The following is a 24,316-nucleotide window of genomic DNA, read 5'->3' on the forward strand; positions in this document are numbered from 1 at the left end:
TCTTAAAATTTTAATACATGAATATGATATACCTTCATTTATTTAGGTTGTGTTTAATTTATATCAAAATGTTTTGCACTATAGTGGATTTTTTTTTGTTTATTTTTAGGACTCAAGTATAGAAGAGGTATCATATACTTGTGGTCTATTATTAACCCTCATTTTGTTAAAGGTTTATTAAAAATTTTAGAGCTATAATCCAAATCAGGTCCCATTTTGCCAAAGAAATACCTGAACTGTGGCATGTTATTAGAGGATATGTAGAGTAGTGGTTCTTTAACCTGTATTGTCACCATTCATAATCCCTTTGAGAAGCTGAAGAGAGCTATATTCACAAACTCATTTTCCCATTATTTTAGAGTTTTCATAAGCCCTCTAAAATTCTTTGCATGCTTTCCACACCAAGCTAACACTCTAGGTAAGGGATAAAATGCTACAATTTCTGTTCATTCATGAATATCCAAAAACAATATGCAAGTGAAAACAACTGCACTTTTTTTCTGCATAAGTTCTACACTAAAACTTCTGAACTTAACCCAGTGGTTGATTATTTAGTTGCTAGATTTGGAGTTCATTTGCATAATAAAACAGCATTGGTTGCAGAATAATATTTGTAATTTCTCCACTTTTTCAGTACCCCAAGAGCTTTCAATTCTAATTTAAAATCTCTGACCTAAAAGTTTCTCAGAAAAATATGGTAAAATAAACAAAAAATTCCCATGAGTGTATTGATAATTACTGACAAAATCTACTAATTCAAGATCAGCGGTGATCATTAACGATGATGCATACACTGGAAATCATTTGTAATTTTTTGTCATCTATGAAACTTTTATTGGATATAACCAAGGAATAAAGGGACAAACTACTCTTCTAAAATATTCTGGGAGAAAACTTCCATAACCCAACTTAGAAAGCTAATCAGTTACATGTATAATCACTTTATGTGATTAATAAAGAATGTACAAAAAGTTTTGTTTGAAAGAAAAAGGAACCACATTTTATACAGGCAAGAAAGTGGGTTGCATTCTCAGTTTACAGTGTCATTTCAGGCATTTCTCATTATTGGTAGCCTCCACCAATGGGAATTGATGGAAAGGAAGAAAAATATTTGAGGACAATGAAGTTGAACACACTTCATTATAAACTGATAACACTGAGCCACAAAATAGGAAGGGCCTTTTCTAAGGGCACAAGAAAGTAATGGCAGAATTGGGACTAAAATCCAGGTACCTTGATTCCCATATGTGTGCTTTTCCTACCCCACTGCCTTTCAAACACATTTAGAAGTCAACACCTCCTTTCAAGTTGCACAACATTGCTTTCTTCTCTTTGGAGCCAACATAGGCTTGGAGCCCCCAAATGGATCTCCCAAAGGAAAACACAAATCCTTCCTTTATTATGTGAACTCTGACCTCTTTTTGACAGCAGCATTCTCTATAAGAGCTTCACACCATTTCTGGTATTTCTCTTCCCTTGTCTTCTTTCCTACCTCTTCCCTCACAGGTTTGTTTTTCTTTTCCTGGAGGTTATAAACATCCTGGAGAAAATATAAGATACAGCAAAGAAATCATAACACCTGGAATCAAAGGACCAAAAATAGGCTTAAACTCCAATATCTGATTGTTTGACCTTGAACAAGTTATACAAATTTACTGAGTCTTAGTTCTTTCATCTGCAGTAATGGATTAATAATCCCTGGTACATTCTAATGAAGTAATGATTATGTTACTACATGGTAAATTTAAATTATATTTTTCTAAAGCCATTGTGCCTTATATAATAGCCTTATCAGGTGCTGGAAAAACTGCACATGGAGGATGATTCTCTAATTCCCTGGGGCATCAGTAACCACAACAGAGATATAGTCGTCCAATTAAAAAAATATATATATATTTCGGGGCATCTCGGTGGTAGCCCAGTCAGTTAAGCGTCCAAGTCTTGGTTTAAGCTCAGATCACAGGGTCTTGAGATCAAGCCCTATATCGGGCTCCATGCTAAGTGGATAGTCTGCTTGAAACTCTTTCCCCACTCTCTCCATCCCCCTGTGCCCTTCCCCCTTCTCACCCAGTGCTCTCTCTCTCTCTCTCTTTCTCTCCTTTGCTCTCTCCCTCTCTCAAAGTAAATAATTAAGAAAACATTCATTGAGTGCCCAGTCTATGCCATATGTTCACTATTATGTACCTGGAAATAATTCCTCAGAAGCCTGATAGAAATTTGTCATTGTGACAGTGACTATGGATTAGAAGACTTGTAGCTGAACTAGATTGTGCTCCTCCGTAAGCTATTTCCTCCTCTAGGCATCAGATTCCTCAGTCTTAAAGGGAAGAGATTGCATAAAATGATCCCCAAATTCCCTTCCAAAACTAACTTCCCTTGCTTCTATGGTCCTATATAGTCAGGCATGTTTATTTTAATTCTTCTGATACAACACTTCCTAGTCTCAGAAATGACAATCTGCATTTTTTCTTTGTAATTGCCTTTTCAAGAATAACTGTCATATATCACTTCCTAAGCACATGTACTAGAAAAGCCTTATCATATAACATATGCATTGGCATATTCATAGCTATGCTTATTTTAGAGTTGGATAATGAGGAGAAAGAAATTCTTGCCTTATCTCTTTCCGTAAGTCCAGCTGATAGTTATTATGAAATGAGACCATACACTAATGGGTTGTTTTTAGCATTGATGGGATCAATGGGGTTTTCTGAATGTACCTGAAAGCCCCTTTAACAGGGTAGTCCATAATCACAAGACTGTATCATTAAACTAAATAAAAATGTTTCTATATATTCAAACTCATTTTGAGATGCTCAAACAATGCCTATGAAGCCACAGGAATAGAATTGCTGGTTTTCTATTTTTGTCAACGACATCAAATCAGACTTGACACACAAGGAATACCACACAGTTGTGTTAACACTTTAAAATAATGAAGTGCTGTCTGATGGGAGACTAGTGCTTTTGCAGGAGCCAGGGTTCTGTGCAACAGGCACTCAGCACTTGGAAGAGACTCCATTCCTTAAGCTTTTTGCTCCCAGGTTACTTCTGCTGTGACAAAATGCATTATACCACGGAGCAACACCGCAGTCACTATTACTTCCTCCTCCATTTTGCTCGAGATCTAACTAAAAGATGTCTAAGAGGTGGCAGGAGACCAAAACTTACATCCATGTCCCATGACTGCTCCACCATGCTCCTTGCAAAACACATAACGGCATTTCTTTTCTTACTTAAAAGTGGAGACTAAACAACCAAATTCTACAGAGTCATGCATCAAATCCTTAATCTTCTGTCTTTCCTCCCATTTAACTCTGAGGATGATTTCCTCCTCTTTTGAAGGCCAGTCTCTCCACATAGGCATTTAACTTCATTGCTGCATACTCTATTCAGACTTTGCTCCCTTCTTTTAGCAGATCAGTCGTCGACCACACTGGTTCCTTCCCCTTGGTTTTGTCCTCAAACACCAGTCCTCTCACATCTCACATCTTTGGTTTCCTCTACTCCCTCTCCATTTATTTACTCCTTAGTCTCCAAAACCGTGGCTTCACTCATGCTACTTTCCTGAAACAATGCTCTCCAAAATTACCAGCACCACTGTTGTTGCTTCTCAATCTATACTCTTGAGTTCTCTGAATGATTTAAGAGTGGTGACTGACCTTGACTTCTGGATTTCCAAGACTTGGTGTAGTTCTTTCATTATTGCTGTTCTTCTAGTCCTTTTCCTCTTCCTTCACTGGTTCCTCTCTTGCCTCTAATGGTGAATTAGAGGGGTTCCTTGAAGTTTGACCAACTCAGTGATGTGACAGCTTATATATCTAAAATTCCAAATTATTGAGTTCAGAAAAATATTTGTAATTGCTTCCTGAGCATCTGTATCTGGATGCCCACCTGGCCAGAGCCTCCTGACATGACCCCTATTTTGTAGTATCTGGTTTTTTGGGGTTTTTTCCCCCTAAAATCGGGTTCTCCTCCTTATATAGCTGAGAACAAAAATCGTCATCTGCCAAGTCAATAGGAATAAACTTGTAGTTTTGACTCCACATCTCTTTTTGTCCAATTTATCGTTTCTGAGATCTAATTTATTGTTTCTGCTCTGCTGTATCTCAGTGATGTCCATTTACAAATCATTCCCATTGTCTAAATTAACATCCTCACTATCTGTCACTTCCTGGCCCATTTTGTATCTCAATTTTTCCTGTTCTCATCACTGCCATCTTATTCTCCTATGGTGCATGTTAGATCATATCACTTCTACAGGAAATAAAATTTCTCCTCAGTCCCCATAAAATCACCTTTTTATTCTTCTGTCTGTAATCTAAAACCTTCTGTATGTGACCAAAACAACCTTCCCACATCATTAGACATTTCCTTCCTCTACAAAGACTAAATCTTTATAAAACAACTTACTTGTTTCTCTAAACACATTCAGGGTGTTTCAAACTCAAGTATGACCCAAATATATGGCCCAAATAGATCATATTTATACTAAAAAACTATTTGCTATGTATCTGAAATTCAAATTTAACTGGGCATCCTGTATTTTATCCGAAGAACTTAGAGCCCTGTGAAATGTTCTCCCTTCTCTATCCCCAAACCTCTTCCCCTCACTCTACCACTATCTCCCATCTTACTCCTTTTTCTTTCTTTCTTTCTTTTTTATTTCTTTTCATTGTAACAGAATTCATTGTTTTTGCACCACACCCAGTGCTCTATGCAATCCGTGCCCTCCTTAATACCCACCACCTGGCTCCCCTAACCTCCCATCCCCTGACCCTTCAAAACCCTTAGATTGTTTTTCAGAGTCCATAGTCTCTCATGGTTCATCTCCCCTTCCAATTTCCCTCAACTCCCTTCTCCTCTCCATCTCCCTATGTCCTCCATGTTATTTGTTATGCTCCACAAATAAGTGAAACCATATGATAATTGACTCTTTCTGACTTATTTCACTCAGCATAATCTTACTCCTTTTTCTTAAAAGCCTCTTTGAAATTCCACTTTCTCTATGAGGACTTTCACAATCATTTTAACCAGATAAAAACTCCCTTGATTTGATGCCTTACTTTGCTTTAATCCCACGTAAGCCCATGAATTTCTAATACTCTTTTGATGTTATATCTTTCTGTGTTTTAGGATTATTTTCCTGTGATACCAACAAGATTGATACCAATCTATCTGCTGAAAATGTGAACTTTATTTCCTTAACCTTTGATCCCCTCTCTCAAACCAAATAAATGTTTGAAAAATTGAAATGGAAATTTGTAGGATGCAGTCACCTGACTCACAATCGCTGTCAGCTGCAACATTTCCTATATCTAAATGATGGCTCTTAACCAAAGAGCAATTATCACTATTAATGACCAGATGTGTTCTGCCTCTTGTCCAAACATGATCCAGCTGGCTGAAAACACTGATTCTTTCTAAGGCCCGACCCTGTGGAGGCTGAAAGACAGTGTTTGTCTTTCCTGAAAATGGCAGGCATGGAATGACTGAATTCTGGGATCATATTTAGTGGAATACTTAACCTTCCTAAAGACTGCCTTTCCTTTTGTGTTTCCCTCCTAACCCTTTCCTTGGCTTTTCTTCCCAAAACTCACAATGCCTCTTTCCTGCATCTTCTACCAAAGGTGAGCTTGGGACCAGGTGGTTTTGAGGATCCATGTGAGAATGGGAAGTATAATGAATAGTGAAAATCAATTTGGCCCAATACTGGCTCAGATTGGACCTTGTAAGTATGTTGAGTGTCATTTAGGCTTGTGTGGACATATTGTAAGCACATAAAAATTAAGTAATACCTATCACAGCATTTAATATTGATAGCAGTTGTATCAAGGAATTTAGCCAATACCAAAGTATATAAATAATTGAAACTATACCATGCATGATTGCTATACTAATATCTGGGTATATAAATGAGCTAAGCCAACTATATAAGTAGTTGAGATTATACTAAGCTGAGTGCTCTACTTCTATTGTCATACTTGATCTTTACCACAACACTATGAACTATGTACCATTATTATGCTATGTACCAACACTTAGAGAACCTAACGTAACTTTCCTTGCTCATAATTTATTGTCAAGATCAAACAAGTACACACATTTCATTTGACTAATAAAATATCTAAAATCTCTTTTTACTCTAAATGTTCACTGTTCCTTTATTTCCCTCCTTGTAAATTATTTTAAGAAAACATGTGGGGTTTTTTTGTGATTACATCCTCTTGTTGCAAATGTTTTCCTCTGCCTTCTACCTGAGGCTTGATCAGATTGAGACTAGTTGTTTTGTTGGGCTTTGACAATACTGCTTCATAAGTCATCTTGTCCACTTCTAGCATGAGACACAAAACGCCTGACTCTCTCTGTGATGTGAAGATTGATGAGCAGATTTAGGCATTGACAGCTTGATCTATCCATTATAATAATCCTGTTCATTTTTATGTAATTCTATTAGTTTGCTGAGACTGCTATAGCAAAGCACCACAGAATGGGTGCCAACAGGAATATGTAGTCTCCCAGATCTGGAGCCAACAAGGTTAGTTCCTCCGGGGGCTATGAGGGAAGGATTGGTTCTAGGTCTCTCTCCTTAGCATGGCTGGTTTCTCCCTGCGTCGCCTCATATCACCTTCTCTCTGTGTGTACCTCTGTGTCCTTTCCTTAAAGGACACTGGTGATGTTGGATTAGGGCCTACCCTAATGATCTCACTTTAAATTGATTACCTCCATAAAGATCCTACCTCCAACCAAGGTCACACTCAGGTATTGGGTGTTAGGATTTCAACAGATGAATTTCGGGGGACACAACTCAGGCCATGGCAATTTTAGCAGCCACTGATAGTCTTGGCCAAAACTGATTTAGAAATTGCAAAATGGTGATATTTTCCTTCTTTAATTATTAGCTAGATTATTCTCTAAGCAAGAACTTTTCCTCACCAATTGGGTAATTCTGAGATTAAGTTGTTGCAATGAAGGCGGCATAAATGCTTGATAGTTTCCCTTTATTTAGCAGTTTTCAAAATAGCTGGTTGTTTCCCTAGAATCTCCCAAACACCACTGAAGTTTGGCGTTTTGATGTTTTCTTGTGTGTGTATCCTTATGAAGTCACAGGTTGAAACAGGTATGCCTGTCCCATTTCCATCCTCATGTTGTCTTATCTTTGGCCACTGGCAGCCCCATTAAGTTGGTTCCTGAGGTGTTTGAACATGACATCAGTAATCATTGATAGCTCCTTTGTCTTTTGATCCATCAGCTTGCACATTGTCTATTCCAGAAGTAGAAGAAACAGATCACGTATTGATATTTCTGATTCAAATTTAAAATTATAGGGCTTTTATTCAACCTCTTTGATTTTATGTTTGTTTCTTTCATCCTCTTTAAAAATATTGATTCCTAATGTATTAGCATAATTATTTATTTAATCCTGTTATATATATATATATAATATATATGTGTACATATTTTTTTAATAAAAATACCAACTTTATTGTTACTAATGATGAGATTACCAAAAACAAGTTAAGATTTCTTCCCAGTATTCTTGCCTTGAGGGTGTATCCTGTTAGGGACACAGAGTAGAATTACTGTTTTTAAAGTTACATTTTAAACTTCGGTGCCTTACTATATGGCTAAGCCACCATTTAAAGAAATACATTTTGCTTTTGGTTTGGATTCTTAAAATTTGATTTAATTCTATTTCATAATTATATAAAACATTTACATAGTTCTAAAGTCAAACAATGAAACAAAAGAAATCTTACTTCTGCTGTGGTCCTGACTTTCTTCCATTTTCTTCCCCTGTAGCATTTTAATTTGCTTTAAGATTTTCCTTCTAAGATAACAGACATGCACACGTACTCACCACCTTGGCTGGAAGGTAGTAGAGTATACCTACTATTCTTTATCTTGGGAGGTGATTTTGGAAACCACCTTACATAATGCTGAAAGCAGATTTTAATCCAACTTCCCTCATTTCAGCCTGCACTCTTAACCCCTGCACAGAGAAGCCTTTCTCTGTGCTGTTTAAGCTTGCCTTTCCCTGCAGATGTTGATGGGAAGACAGTCACCTATGTCTGATGCTTTCATTGCTCACCATTATAGAAATGAAAATAATTGGAGAGGGTCCATAACACACATGGGTATAGCTCTGCCAAGTGTGTGAGCTTTATAAAATGTACATGACTTTGTCAGGTTTTCTAACACATGCAAATGACTCCAGATTCCAAAGAGAAGCTTCTAAATTTAGGTTTCAGAAATAAATTTAATGTTAACCAGAAACCTGTGGTCTGAGAGGGATTTTGAGAACTCCCCTACCATATTTGCTTACCTAGCCTGACTCTGCATTGATTTTTTGATGTTCTTGACAGTGCCTGACCATGCATTGTGCATGAGAATGAAATCAATGACTACATTTATTGAATATAAAAGAAAAACAGAGTTTCCCACTATTCCTTGAAGGATCCTCTTGTCTTGCCTTGGTCTTCATGCTAAAGCAAAGTAAAAAGTAAAGGCAATTATTTTAATAATACTGATCCAGAAAGAAAAAAGAAAACACTATTGATTTATAAAGCAGTTTGGGGTCCTAAATGTTTCATATTAGCTCTCTACATTGATTGCACACCCTGAAAAAATGACTTCTCTCTCCTACAGACTGTCTGTGTAGAGAGGGGTTATGATTACCTACAGGAGTCCTGGGCAGATCACACAGAGCTTCCTGTGAGATATGCTGGGCAAAGATATTGTTGTGTTGATTGTGGAGAATAAATACATGGGCTGATGCAGCGTTCACAGAGGAAGGCTGGCTGGTATCGACAAATGTTTCCTGTTAAGAGAAAGAAACTTCTTACTTCGAATGGAAGAGAGAAACAACAGGCCATGCATAAGGAATAGGTAGCTCACTCTATTAGGAGGAATGCCTGGAGATGCTCTTTATAATTCCCACCAAACAGCATAATATTGCTATTCCCGTCACACTGTAGTTGACTTACATTTTAGAGTTTCGTCAGTGGCATACAGAGAAAGCTATTTGAATTGTTCGCCAGTGAAAGAGCTGCTATTTTTGCTTTTCAAAGTTTTTATTTTTATTTTTCATGTTCTTTAATCATCTATCTAAATAGGAACATCTTTTATGATTATTTGTTAGGATCTCCTTTTTTTAAGATTTTATTTACTTATTTGAGAGAGAGCATAAGGAGGCAAAGGGGAAGAGGGGGAGGGATACTCCTCGCTCAGCAGAGAACTTGATGTGGGCCTCGATCACAAGACCCTGAGATCATGACCTGAGCCAAAGGCAGCCACTTAACCGACTGAGCCACCCGCCTAGTCACTCCAAGAGTCTCTCTTTTTTTTTTTATTCGAGAGAGAGAAAGAGAGAAAGAGACAGATAGTGAGAGAGAACAGGAGTGGGAGGAGAGGGAGAAGCAAGCTCCCTGCTGGGCAGGGAGCTCGATCCCAGGCCCCTAGGATGATGACCCGATCTAAAGGCAGACGCTTAACTGACTGAGCCATCCAGGCACCCCAAGGGTCTCCTTTTTGATAAATACGGTGTTGTGACTAATTCAAGTTCTAAAAGACCAATTTAAATAATTATGCAATTAGTATAACTATTGTGTGGCCATGTGATCTGTGGATGTGTCATTATGATAAAAAATTAAATAAATTAATGTAGAAGATTAAGTAAAAACAGTGACCCTAAATTATAAAAAAAAAAAAAAAAAAAAGAAAAGAACCTCATCTCAACCTTCTTAACCTTGATTGAGTCTCTCTTGGAATAATATCAAATCTGGACTCTCAGGAAAGGAGAAAAGAATGAGAGAAAAACATGTAAGAAGGAGAAAGAAAGATGGAAGGGTGGAAGGCAGGCAGGAGGAAAGGCAAAAAGGCAGGGAGGCCGAGAGAGAGAACGGGGATGGAGAGAGGGAGGAAAGAGAAAGGGAGGGAGGGAGAAAGGAAGGAAGGAAAGAAGAAGAAACAGGGGCACCTGGGTGGCTCAGTGGGTTAAGCCTCCGCCTTTGGCTCAGGTCATGATCTCAGGGTCCTGGGATCGAGCCCCGCATTGGGCTCTCTGCTCAGTGGGGAGCCTGCTTCCCCCTCTCTGTCTGCCTGCTTCTCTACCTACTTGTGATCTGTCAAATAAATAAATACAATCTTTAAAAAAAAAAAAAAGAAGAAGAAGAAACTATAAAAGAAAGGCAAACCAAATATTTTAAAGTTGTGTCTTATTTTTTTAGATACTAATCATAATATGGCAAACAACACCATTTCCAAGAAGATGTATTAGGTTGTGACAACCATTGGTGACATTTTAAAAGTAATCTTCATGACCCTCAGTTGATTCCATTAAACCATCATTTCCAGCTTCAGTATTTTAGTACCACTTCCATGATTTTTGCCACAACGGCATATCATCCAAAATGACTTTTTGCCTTTTGACTCCTTTTTTGCTTATGTAAGTATGCATATATATTTTTTTGTTTTAAAGATTTTATTTATTTATTTGACAGAGAGCGAGATCACAAGCAGGCAGAGAGGCAGGTAGAGAGAGAGGGGGAAGTGGGCTCCCCACTGAGCAGAGAGCCAGATATGGGGCTCTATCCTGTGAGACCACGACCTGAGCCGAAGGCAGGGGCATAACCCACTGAGCCACCCAGGTGCCCCAATATGCATATATATTTTTAAAGGAAACTTTCATTACTTCTGTATGTAAAAAATTATTCTTTTAAAAAATAGATGTTAAAAGCATCTAAGCTAGGAATTTTATTAAAATATAAAAATGCTTAGCCACATTCTACTTACAATGGTCTTTCCTCATTGATAGAATTGAGATAACACTATTACTTATCTTGTGGGGTATTACTGAGGTTAAGTAAATTAATACAGTAAAGGACTTAACAACATTCTCTGATACCTAGTAAGGGCCTGACGAGCGCTGACTTACCTTGTTTGAAACTTGTGGTATAAGTACATGTAGATAACAAACACATGCTGTAGACATAATAACGATCATCATCGAAATAGAGCCCTAAATTTTCTCTACTAATCTTTTCAGACACCAAGTGAAAGCTAGCCTCCCTTTCAGTGTCTGTGTCTCAGATTATGAAATGACCTCCCCAGAGGCCACCAGCTGTTTCTACTGCAATTCACCTTCTCATTTTGAATACCAAAGGGAAGCCAGAGTATGTTTCGCAAACCTAAAATTCCACTTTGGTTTGTCTATCACAGGTAATACTCAGCCTGTTATGTCACTTTTTATATATTTGGATATTTTTATTTATTTGGATATTTAAATTTTATTTCATTTCTTCCCGTGTTCCAAGAGTCATTGTTTATGCACCACACCCAGTGCTCCATGTAATACGTGCCCTCCTTAATACCCACCACCGGGCTCACCCAACACCCCCCTCCCTCCCCTCCAAAACCCTCAATTTTTATTTTTAAGTATAATAATATAACTTCCCAGATGTGGGGCGACCAATGTAACACGATGTTTATGGATTATGCAGCATTCCATGCCATTATGGAAGCAGTAGTCTATTCTAGACCAGAACAGAAATGTCATGGAGAATTTCTGGAAGCAGCCATATGCTATTAAACTGCAATAGAAAACATTTTGTTTAAGGTTAGATCTCTTAGAAGAATATTAATTTATTTTTTTATTAAACACATATACATTTATTTATTTACTTTTGTTATGTTTAGTTGGCCACTGCATGGCACATAATTAGCTTTTTATGTAGTGTTCAATGATTCATTAGTTAAGTATTCATCACAGCAAGGTGCATCCTCAATACCATGTGTCTCCTCAATACCCATCACCCTGTTACCCCTCCCCCTGCTCCCTTCCCCTCTGAAACCCCCAGATTGTTTCTCTGGGTCCACAGTCTCTCATGGCTCATCTGCCTCTCTGATTTCTCTGTCTGGATTTCCCTCCTTTCCCTTGTGTTCCTCCGTGCTGTTGCTTATGTTCCACATATGAGTAAAACCATATGATAATTGTCTTTCTCTGCTTGATTTACTTCACTTAACATAATCCCCTCCAGTTCCAGCCATAAGTAATCTCAGTGGTGTTAATAGAACCTATTTGCAGTAAACCTAATATTGCTCAATTACGTCTAAAAGAAGTAATGGAACAATAATGCAATATTTACTAGAATTAATGCCTCATCCTTTGGAGTGTCAAACCACAAAACACATTTTGGAGAAAAAATGTTTTCCTGCATAGCCCGCTTTCCCCTTCTGTTTGGAAGTAGTGAGTACTGTTAGTCCAAATAGAGTATGCTTTGTTCTTTCTAGGGCATAAAAGTTATATTAAATAAGTCAAGCAGAGAGAGTCCATTATCATATGGTTTCACTTATTTGTGGGACATAACAAATAGCATGGAGGACAAGGGGAGATGGAGAGGAGAAGGGAGTTGAGGGAAATTGGAAGGTGAGGTAAGCCATGAGAGGCTATGGACTCTGAAAAACAATCTAAGGGTTTTGAAGGGGCGGGGGGTGGGAGGTTGGGGGAACCAGGTGGTGGGTATTGGAGAGCACACGGATTGCATAGAGCACTGGGTGTGGTGCAAAAACAATGAATACTATTACGCTGAAAATTTTTTACAAAAAAGAAAAGAAAAAAAAAAGAAGTTGTCCTGGCATATGGCATGAGGAATAGGTCCAATATATCATTTCCTGTATTGTCGTCCAGTTGTTCTACCATGACATTACCAGGTTCTCCGTGCCTATACTGATTTGAAATACTGCCATTATCATATACTTATTTTCTTATGTGTTTTTAACCTGCTACTGGAGTTTCTATTCTCTTTTTTCTTTTTTTCCTATGGCAAACATAATTTTGATTCTCTTATCATTTGACTCTCATTTATTAATTCAAGCTTCACTTTGAAAACTACATTCTTTTTTTTTCTTAGAATATTTAATCTTCAATATTAGCCTGATTTAGTGATTCTTGCTGGAGAGTGGAGCTATTTATCAGACTCATTTGCCAAGCTTTTTAAAAAAATTATATTCCCTGGACTTCTATCTTGATTTTTTGGCATGTCTTCCTAGCACAGTAGGATGTATGAGCACGGGTACACACTTGCAAAACTTACAAACACACACTTACAACTAAAAAAAAAAAAAAAAAAAAGTAGCTCTTTGTCCAATGAATTGATCCTTGCTTTTCTATATCTTTTAGGAAAATTGTAGATTAATCTTTCCTAAACCTTGTTTTCTTCTTTTTAATAAAGACAGGGATAGAGCTATGGGGGGCAAAGACAACCTTTAATGAAACCACAAAGACCTGGAGCCCATAAAGCTTCCTGATCCATTTCCTTCTAATTGCGAAGTAGTGGTAGACGCTTCAATAACAATCAATAATGTAAATACAGTTTTTATTTATTTTTATTAAATCCTCACATTCCTACTCTGTTTTTGGAAGAAAGTTGCTTAAAGCACAATTCTTTGTTCTTCCTAAACATCAAAGGATTACTGAAGATGGAGAAATGTATTGCTCTAGAATCCAAACAACTGATTGCTTTGAAAATCTGGGTCATTAAACTTCAATAACTGAAGTGAAATCCCAAAGATTCATGAGTGCTGCTTAAGGTGCTGTGATCATATATGTGCAGTTTGAATTTCTCTATCTTCTCTATTAGAGTGGACAATACCAGGAAAAAAGAACTTCATCTCTTCCAAGAATATTTTATACTCTAACAAGACAGTCTCAGGTCCCAGGACCTGCCAGTGCTTCAACGTTTTGTAAAAATATCTGAGACATGAGAAGCAAAGCTTAACGGCTTCCAAATTGAAAACTGTGAGATCAAAATAACAATTATTGATTAAACGCCTCCAAATATAACATTACATCTGCAAGTTACTTGCAGATAAAAAAATCATAAAATTCAAAATTATAAAAGTTATTTTTAATATTATATTCATTACATTTGCTCAGGAAGGCTTTAGGCCAATAGAATGCTCATTCTAAAGACCAAATTCAGGCTTTCTTAACTTTGGGGTTTTTACCAGTTCTTTTACATCTCTTCTCTTTCTATTCTATCTTGTAGCCCATCAGCAGATTTGTTTCATCATGCCATTCTCTTATTGAGGAACCTACTGATTCCCAATTACCTACCACATCAAGTCAAAACTTTTCTCCAGAGATTCATGACACTTCACAATTAGATCTACCCTTGTTACACAGCCTCATTTAAGATTTTGTCCAACCGTGAAGTCTTAGACCGCAAGTGTGGGTTTCGTTTTACTTTCCTTAATTACTAGACTATTCTCATTTCCTAGCCTCTGTCAGTAGTTCCCCTTTTCTTTAACTAATCAATGAAAAGCCTTTTCCTTTCTTTTACCAGTGTATTGCTCACCTTCCAAGACCCAATTTAGAGAAAACATCTTTCCCAAAATCTTCTATAGCTACCTTAAACCTCATAGGTTTCCCGTCCCATAGTAATACAGAACTCGAAAACACTTTCAAAGATAGCACTTAATTATGAAATGTCTTCCCCAATAAACTATTGTTTACTATGTTACTCTCATCTCCCCAAACACTGTAACATCTTTTGAGAATAGAGTCTGTTTTTCATACTTCTTCTCCCGCAATGGGTACTTCTTTTCCCACAATGCATACCACCCATGCATACCACAGTTAGCACATACCAAGCAAATGATGCACTTACCATTTTGCTTATTCCTTTTAAACCTCAATCTTGCTTTTAACTATATCTCCCTGACTATGGCTTTTGTACAGTCCAATTAGTCATGAAGGGATAGGACCTCCTGCCAAAGTGGAGTCTTGGCCCTTAGATAAGGGCATGAGCAGTTCATTTATTGTAATAGGAGAAAAAGCGGGAGTTATGGGTACAAACTCAAATAGTAGAATAACTTGGTGGTAGCATTTAATCATCACAACCAATTCACAATGAATTCTTAAGATGGGTGTTCCCATTTTCTCCCATTTAAAATGAGAAAACTGAGGCATCAAGAAGTTAAAAAACAAAAACAACAACAACAAAAACTTATTTAAGATCATATAGCTGGAAAGTGAATGAGCCAGAAGTTGAAATCAAGCAATCTGATTTCCTGGCCTAAATGCTTAACCACTATTCTTTTTTTTTTTTTAAGATTTTATTTACTTGTTAGAGAGAGAAAGACCACAAGTAGGCATAGCAGCAGGCAGAGGAAGAGGGAGAAGAAGGCTCTCTGCTGAGCAGGGAGCCTGATGTGGGTCTTGATCCCAGGACTCTGGGATCATGACCTGAGCCGAAGACAGCCACTTAACCAACTGAGCCACCCAGGTGCCCCACCACTATTCTAATAGAAACACAGTGTTTATCCCAATATCAGGTCTTGATTGGACTGTTTTTTCTCAGTTCTGGATTATACATCTTAAGAATAACATTGACAGTCCAGAGAAACACAGCTGGCATGGCAAAGGACAGGGGACTCTGTCTGTATGCAGACAGTAAATCTGTAAAGAACCTCTGAAGATTAACACTCTTAGATCTTTTTATCTCTCTTTAGAGCCGCAGATGAGATGCTGCTCTAGTTGCTTGAGTTTTGAGGGAGAGAACAAGAGCTGGGAGTGGGTGGTGGGCAGAGGGAGAAGCAGACTCCCCACTGAGCAGGGAGCTCAGTCAGGGCTCCATCCGAGGACCCTGAGATCATGACCTGAGCCGAAGGCCGACACTTAACTGACCGAGCCCCCCAAGTGCTCCTTACTCTATGTTGCTTTTGAAAGAAGATCAACATGGGAAATTTTGAAGGAATATATCAGTCCCATTTGTCTGATTTTATTAGCCTGATGTGAAAAAAAAGTGTACTATAAACATTTGCCCTACATTCAAAACCGGAACTAGGGGTGCCTGGGTGGCTCAGCGGGTTAAAGCCTCTGCCTTCGGTTCGGGTCATGATCCCAGGGTCCTGGGATCGAACCCCGCATCGGGCTCTCTGCTCAGCCCGGAGCCTGCTTCCCCACCTCTCTCTGCCTGCCTCTCTGCCTACTTGTGATCTCTCTCTGTCAAATACATAAATAAATCTTTAAAAAACAAAAACTAGAATTAATGCCTTCTTACTACCTATCTCTAAAGAGATAGGTAGGCTGGTGGAAAGGAAAGAACTCAAGGTTCCGAATCAGAAAAACAAGCCCCACCATTTACTGGTTGCATGTCTCAGGATCACTTGCACAATTCTGCTGAACCTCAGTTTCCTTATCCATTTAATGTCTGTAGTGATATCCATCTTTCAGGTTTTAATAAAAACTAATGTTTGTGAAGTGAAAGGAAAAACATATCTTGCTTGTTTTTGTTTTTCTCTTACCTTTCTCTCATGCTGGCCTTTCTATTACTATCAATGTTTAGACAAAACTTGGACGGGTACACATATTTGTCAAAAATGCTGCAAATAGAATTCCAGCCCTGAGTGTGAGGTTGATTAAGTGGATTATTAGATGCATTGTAACTCTACATTGTTATGGAGCTAACAGAAACATTAATCACAGAGATTAAAAGCATGGATGGTGGAGGCAGCCAGTCCTTGGATGTAATCATTATAATTCTCCAGTATGTCAGCTCTGCGACCTTGGACATGTCAATTAACCTGTCTATGCAACAGTTTCTTTAATAGCATCATAATAGTGCCAATGGGATATGACTGTTGAGATAATTAAATGAGAAATTCATCTAAGATGCATAGCTACGTGCCCATCATATAGTAAGCACTCAATAAATGGTAGTTATTCCTATTCTTAGGTCCTGCTCTACGGGGTTAAGAGCCTATCTTTTTAAAGTGTTTTTCCACTTTCTTGTGGGGGGTGCCACTGCTTTCAAGATTAAATGGAAGGCTCTTTCATGACCCTTACAGAATCATTGGGATTAGTTTTGATGATGTCTGTTCTTAACCTTTTAGAATCTGTGAAGGTTTGTTCAAACTGGATGAGGAAGAGGAATTTCATTTTTTATGTTCTTAAGTTTTTTTGAGTCATGGGATTAGTGGGACCAGACAAGAACAAAGCCATTATCTTGGTGCAGGCACCTCTGGTATTACTCATTATTTTCAAGCGTATATACTTTCATCTTTTGTGTCACAGGATAATTCTGTACCAAGGAACTATGTGTGCTGAAAATATAGAGTCCTTTTTATTCACTCCATATAAAAATGGCACTGAGGAATGCTGTTTTTAGGAAAAGATGAAGAGTATCTGAACATCAGCCTCCATTGTGTCTTTCAGCTGGAAACTCCTATGCCAAATGAGATGCCAAGAGATTTGATTTCTGCTAAGAATCTTAATAAAATTAGGGACTACAGTTGTATATAGCATTTATGGTTTACTACAGAGAACACACAGTATAATGTGTTTCTTTATTATAGGTTCGACTTTCATGTTCTGTTTTTATCTCCATCTTTATTGTGAAGAAGTTTAAAATGTTACTACTTCAAGCCTGTGAGAATCATGGGCTGTACTCTTAAGTCATTTACTTGATCAAAATGGAGGTTTTACTTCTTTCCAGTGTCTGAGAAGAGTCAAAAGGAAAGAATAGCAAAATAATGAGACTATATGGTCTATCCTAAAGAAAACAGAAAACTAATGTCCAGTTAAACAGATGTGATGCTGCCAGGACAATCTCTGCAATACCTGAGGGTCTGACATGGCGCTGGAGAAATCCTTTAGCCCATGACCTTCAGCAGCTGCAAGAACAGATTTGAGAAAGAGCTCTGTGCTCCAGCTCTATTCCCTGGTTATGCTCCCTTCTCTTCCTTCTATTAGGAGAGTCAAGAATTGGCATTGGGCTCAAACAAGCTTACACTCTGAATCATAATGCATCCACTAGGACTTTGGGATTAGTCCACTGAAATAAGATCATGAATTTAAGTTAAAGTTTGGAATATAAGAGGCTATTAGTCCTCTGCTCTAAGCCAGAGCCACTGATGAGCATCTGGAACACAGCAAAGGCACATTCCCTCCCTGTTGTCTATCCTGTCATTTTCCCTCTGCTCCAAATGTTGTAGAAACAGAGTAGAAACTCCTTTTTGTTTTCGCAAGGCCTTAGGAACAAAATCACAGGCATCAAAAGGGTAACAGGAGTGGCAATGTGACTGCTTCTGGAAGTAGAATACCAGGCCAACTCAACTAGTATGCCAGACCAAGGTCAGAGGTAACTGTAATTGTCTGTGTCTCTGAGGTGACCGTGCCTCTGCTACCGCCTTGTGCCTGCTCTCCAGAGCTGCGAGGGCATTAGGCCCTAGTTAGAACACACACTTAGAAGTAAGACACAAGGGGTTTGTGTGTGTGTGTGTGTGTGTGTGTATGGAGTTTTTTTTTTTTTTAATTAACATATAGTGTATTATTTGCCCCAAGGGTACAGGTCTGTGAATCATCAGTCTTACACAGTTCACAGCACTCACCATAGCACATACCCCCTCCAATGTCCACAGCCCAACCACCCCATCCCTCCCCCTAGACCCTCCAGCAGCCCTCAGTTTGTTTCCTGAGATTAAGAGTGTCTTATGGTTTGTTTCCCTCCCCATCCCATCTGGTTTCATTTTCCCCTCCCTTCCCCCCACCCTCACCCTGCCTCTCAAATTCCTCATATCAGAGAGATCATACGATAATAAGACACAAGATTTGACCTGGCGTTACCACACACTAGATGATCAGCTAGTGTCCGTGGGTGATATTCTCAAATTATAAATCCAGTTTTCTCCTTTAAAATAAGGAAATTAAAAATAGTAACTGTTTGGGGCACCTGAGTGACTCAGTCAGTTAAGCATCTGAGTCTTGATTTCAGCTGAGGTCATGATCTCAGGGTCCTGGGATCCACCCTTGTGTCGGGCTCCCCACTGCTTTTCTCCCTCTCCTTCTGCCCCTTCCCCACTCTCTCTCTCTCAAATAGATAAATAAATTTTTAAAAAAATAGTAGCTGCTTCATAGGTTTTTTTTTTATGATAACTAAAGGTGAAAATGCATATAAAACAGTATAGAGCCTAGCACATTAGTAAAGATTCAAAAAATAAGTATGGCCATCTTTATTAGCTGGCTTATTGTTTCCATCCTAAGATTCTTCAGTAGAAATGAAAAATATGCTTTAACCACTAGCTCATCAATTAGCTCATGCATTCATTTAATACTTCACTACAGATACTGTTGAGAAACCACTACACACAAGGTACTATTCTAAGTGCTGTTATACTAAAATTTTCAAGATCACTAAACAAAAAGAAAAGAAATCTGTCACCATTCGGAAAAGAGTGAAACCCCTTGTTCCTAGTGTCTGCTCTAGCCATCACCTGGTAGCAGAGGACACATGTTCCTGGTGACGAAATCACTTCTTATCAATGCAGAAAATGAACAGAAACGCTAATACTGACACTGACATGAGCACTCTACTCATCCCCATGCAGCATTTTATTTTTTCTTGAGAGTTCAGGTGGCAGGAAAGAATGTCCAACATATATTTTAAAAGTGTGCTCTTTACACAGATGCACACGGTAATAGCCCAGTAGTGCAGGCATAAGCCTCAATCTCTTTTTTCTGTCTAAAAGCTCCTTTTGCAGAGCAGGAGACACCTGACATAGAAAATCTTCAAGTACTCATGTAATCACAGAAGCCACTCACCTAGTAGAAGAGACGTACTCCAGCAAAATCTGCTCCAAAGTGAATTTGTGCTGTACCTGCTATAGTTTCCCATTGACTTATTTAGCTGGCATTGTTTATTCTTTGGACGTAGGTAAGAGTTACATTAAAATGGAAGCAACATATTAAAATGTTATATGTTTGAGAAGAAAAATATTTTCAGTAAAATAACATTAATGTTAAAATAATGCTAAAAATATAAGGTACTCACATCACAAGGTAAAAATAATATTGAGTACTCTATAAAAGATAATCATTTGTCTCCTGATGCTTTTCATACCATTCCTATTTAGAGAAGGCAACCCCCTAGACAGTTATTTGGCTGCTTTCTAAAATTCTATTTGAATCAACTTAGCATTTGTAAATTTGCAGCTCAATGTATTTACCATTTTGGGATTTCTCTTCACTTGAACTTTCTGGTTTCTTTCTAAGTATCTTACTAAGTCCTGTATAGTTTTGGATGGGAGCTAGTAACTATTACAATAATAACAGCTACTATTTATCAAGTGATAGTAGCTGCCAAACACAACTATAATTTTATTTAATACTTCCGAGAGTTCCAGGAGTCAGTACTATCTTTCTTTTGTAATGAATGAAGAAACTAGAGTATAAAGAGGTTAAATAACTTACCCATGGTCACTTTACTATGAAGCCCACGAACTTTACCAGGATAGTATCTGTCTTTGTACTGAAGTTCTCCCCACTGTCTGTAGAGGTATTACCTGGTGATCAGCTAGTGTCTGTCTGAAAGACTATAAACAAATAATTATCTTGTGTCTATATCAGCTGCTCTGTTTCTAATTTATTAGATTATTAAACTATTGACTAGTATATTCATTAGGGGCCATTAGGACCTTACTTACAATTTACTACTCTTGGAGAAGCTGTTTTCCTTGAGTGACACCAGAAAGCTTGTAGAATTTGTTTGCAACTAATCCCTCAAAATGCTCTGTTCATATATTCATCTAGCACTATTTCAGCTTATTCTTTTAGTTCATAATCCTGAATTATATAATCTAAAACTAAGAGAGAGTGTCCAAAAGGCAGTTTATGTGTTATATGTCAATTTTCAATATTCTGATAGTCAAAAGTCTTTTGATTTTAGGAAATGACATGAAAAATAATGTTTCCTAATATGCACTTTTAAATGTGCATGAATGAGATATTAGCATGGCAGCTAGCCTAACATACAATATCGCGATAATTTTTTATCATTGGACTCTATTTAATTTGCATATAAGCCTTGGAAAAAAATAGACATGATAGTTTCCAGCAATCCAGGAAGAAAAATATGTGTTTCATGTCAAGGATACGTCACTAAGGTTGGAGAAGTTCCAATTAAACTTGTGATCTCTCCATCCAAGACCCCCCAGATAACCTCCTAGAATTAAGCCAACTTCATTTATTTGGTCAGCTGATCCAGAATGACTTACCAACCATGTTCGTAGTACAGGTTCACTATGTGCTTAGAATCTTATATCTTTTTCAATTTCAGCAGGGATGACTCCAATGAAAAACAAAACTTACAAAAAAGGAAATCCTCTGAGCAAACAAAACAAAATAAAAAAAAATTATTCAATCAAGTAAGGGAAATAAACTTTTCCTTGATACAGGCTATTTGTATATATATATATATCTATTTGTATCAATAGATAATAGACACTTCCTGAATATCTAAAAGTTAAAGATGATGCTAAGTGAAAGAAGTCAATCAGAGAAAGACAAATACCCTATGATTTCACTCCTATGTGAAATTTAAGAAACAAAATAGGAAAAAAAAGAGAGAGAGAGAGAGAGAGGCAAACCATAAAACAGATTCTTAACTATGAGAACAAACTGAGTTTTGCTAGAGAGGAGGCTGGGGGTGGGTTGTGTTATATGGATGATAGGCAGTAAGGAGGGTACTCAAGCACTGGGTGATTTATGTAAGTGATGAATCACTAAATTCTACACCTGAAACCAAAAAAATAAAAAGTAAAAAAGTCAAGATAATTTAATTTTTGTCTAAAAATTATTAACTGACACAGTCTCTAGGATTTTGCTTTTTTTCAGAAAGTTTATTAACTGTCGTTAGCCTGAATAAAAGTCTGAGCAAGTCAGGGTGAAATGATAATGAATGCCTCCAAATTTTATGTAGTCTCTATTTCCAATGTTAAATTTGGCCTGATTTCAGTCCTAAGGATTGCACCTGAATCACTGGTATGTTATTTTATTTATTTTTGTTACTATTATATATTTTTTTACTTTAGTTTTCTTTTAAATTTTATGAATAATTTTAAAATATTGAGAAACACTATTCTTTTAGCTTCTGGATATACACACATTTATATTTTAAAGTTATACAAATGATGGGGTTTTTTTTTAATTTTTTATTTTTTATAAACATATGTTTTTATCCCCAGGGGTACAGGTCTGTGAATCACCAGGTTTACACACTTCACAGCACTCACCAAAGCACATACCCTCCCCAATGTCCATAATCCCACCCCCTTCTCCCAAACGCCCTCCCCCCAGCAACCCTCAGTTTGTTTTGTGAGATTAAGAGTCACTTATGGTTTGTCTCCCTCCCAATCCCATCTTGTTTCATTGATTCTTCTCCTACCCACTTAAGCCCCCATGTTGCATCACCACTTCCTCATATCAGGGAGATCATATGATAGTTGTCTTTCTCTGCTTGATGTTTGAACATAATTTATCTTTTTCTAGAAAAGTCTAAAGTTAATCTTCCTCTCTAGTCCCTTCACAAATATGACAAGATCCCCAGCTTTCACTATCCTCTGCACCTCTTCCTATTTTTATTGTCAAGAATTTTAATTACATCTTATTTTTGAGCACACAAATTTATTGTTATTGCTTTGACATTTTAAGAATCAGTACTCACTGGCATTTACCAGAAGGAATTAATACTTTTATTTTTTTTCCATTTTATTTTATTTTTATTTTATTTCTTCTCAGTGTTCCAGAATTCATTGTTTCTGCACCACATCCAGTGCTCCATGCAATACGTGCCCTCCTTAATACCCACCACCAGGCTCACCCAACCCCCGACCCACCTCCCTTCCAAAACCCTCAGTTTGTCTGAGTCCACAGTCTCTCATGTTTCATCTCCCGCTCTGATTTCCCCCCAACTTTTTTCTCCTCTCCTTCTCCAGTGTCCTCTGTGTAAGTCCTTATGGTCCACTAGTAAGGGAAACCATATGATATTTGACTCTCTCTGCTTGACTTATTTCACTCAGCATAATCTCTTCCAGTCCCGTCCATGTTGATACAGAAGTTGGGTAAAAATATTTTTAATTGTTATTCATTCTTCTTTCTTTTACTCCCCAACTTCCTTTTCATTTTATTTTTCTTCTTGTTGGAAGGTAAGAAGCAAGAGTCTGGTTCATACATTAAAAAATGTATTTCATTTGGGTTCTAGTGTTAGATTTTGGGTATAAAATTTGACTTTTAATGATATTTTTACTCAGCACTTTGGGGCCTCACTTTCACTGTCTTTTGATTTACACTACTAATTTAAAAACCCTCATTCTTCCGATTATACTTCAAATCTCTCTGTCATTAATCCTACACTTGATTTGACTATTATGTCCTTCGGTGTGGGAATTTTTTTGGTGATTTTACTTTTCTTTTTTAAGTTTACTCAACATTCTGGGATATTTTGTTCAAATTGAAAACTCATATATTTTAATTCTGGTAAGTTCTCAAATATCAGATCTTCAGATATTAATCTACCACCATCCTCCATATTCTCCCCTTCTGTACTTCCTGTTAGGCTTATGTTAGAACTTCTTGATCTATTCTACTCATAATACTTAATTTTTTTTATTACTTTAATTTTTTATACTTAGTTCTAGGGCATTTCCTCAACTTCATTTTTTTAATTTAATAATTCAGACTTCAATTGTGTCTGACATACCACATGGCTCATCACTCAGACTTTGATTCAATAAGAATATTTTTAATTTCCATGTTTTCTAATGGATTTTAGCAAGAATCTAAATAATTTTATTTTATTTATTCTTTTTACTCTTTTACCTTCTTAGGAATATTAATTATGTGTAAACTGAGGTTTTTTCACATTGCAGTAGAACACAGTGGCTAAGAATATGAACACTCGACTTGGATGCCTAAGTTTTAATTCTGGTTCCATAACTTTCTACCTTCCTGCTCTTGAATACTTATTTGCTATCCCTGTCTTGCAATTTTCTCACCCATAAAATAACAGTATCTATCTCACAGAGTTTTTACAACAATAATATATATATGTATATATATATATATATATATATATGGCATTTAGTATAATGCTTGGTACCTAATTAGTGTTTATGAAGAGATGCTATTATGGTTGTTATTATTATGATTATAATTACTATTTGCACAAGTATAAGATTTCATAGCATTTATCTTCTTTGTATATTTGGTAAATTTTGCTTATTATCTCACCTTCCTGGAAGATTACTCCTGCAAGCACCCTGGGTTTTAATGACCTCACATTAAGGCTGATTGGTAAAAGCTTCAGCCTCAAACTTATAGAGGAAAGTGACCAAACCCATATGTTGCTTCAGACTACTTACTTCAGGGTCTGACTCTCTAGTATGGTCAGTGTTCCAGCCTCTTTCTCAGTAGTGGTTTGAGCCATCATACTTGCTCAGACCCTTTGACTAGAGGCACTGATAACTTTGCCCCCAAAAG

General features: G+C 37.3%; 1 protein-coding gene across 2 annotated transcripts in view; it reads left to right on the forward strand.

Moving 5' to 3' along the window:
• Window positions 1-24,316, forward strand: part of GABRB1 (gamma-aminobutyric acid type A receptor subunit beta1) — a 393,971-nt gene that overhangs the window by 131,679 nt on the left and 237,976 nt on the right. The window lies entirely within an intron of this gene.

The sequence above is a fragment of the Mustela erminea genome, chromosome 2 (assembly GCF_009829155.1).
Source record: "Mustela erminea isolate mMusErm1 chromosome 2, mMusErm1.Pri, whole genome shotgun sequence".
Lineage (NCBI taxonomy): Eukaryota > Metazoa > Chordata > Mammalia > Carnivora > Mustelidae > Mustela > Mustela erminea.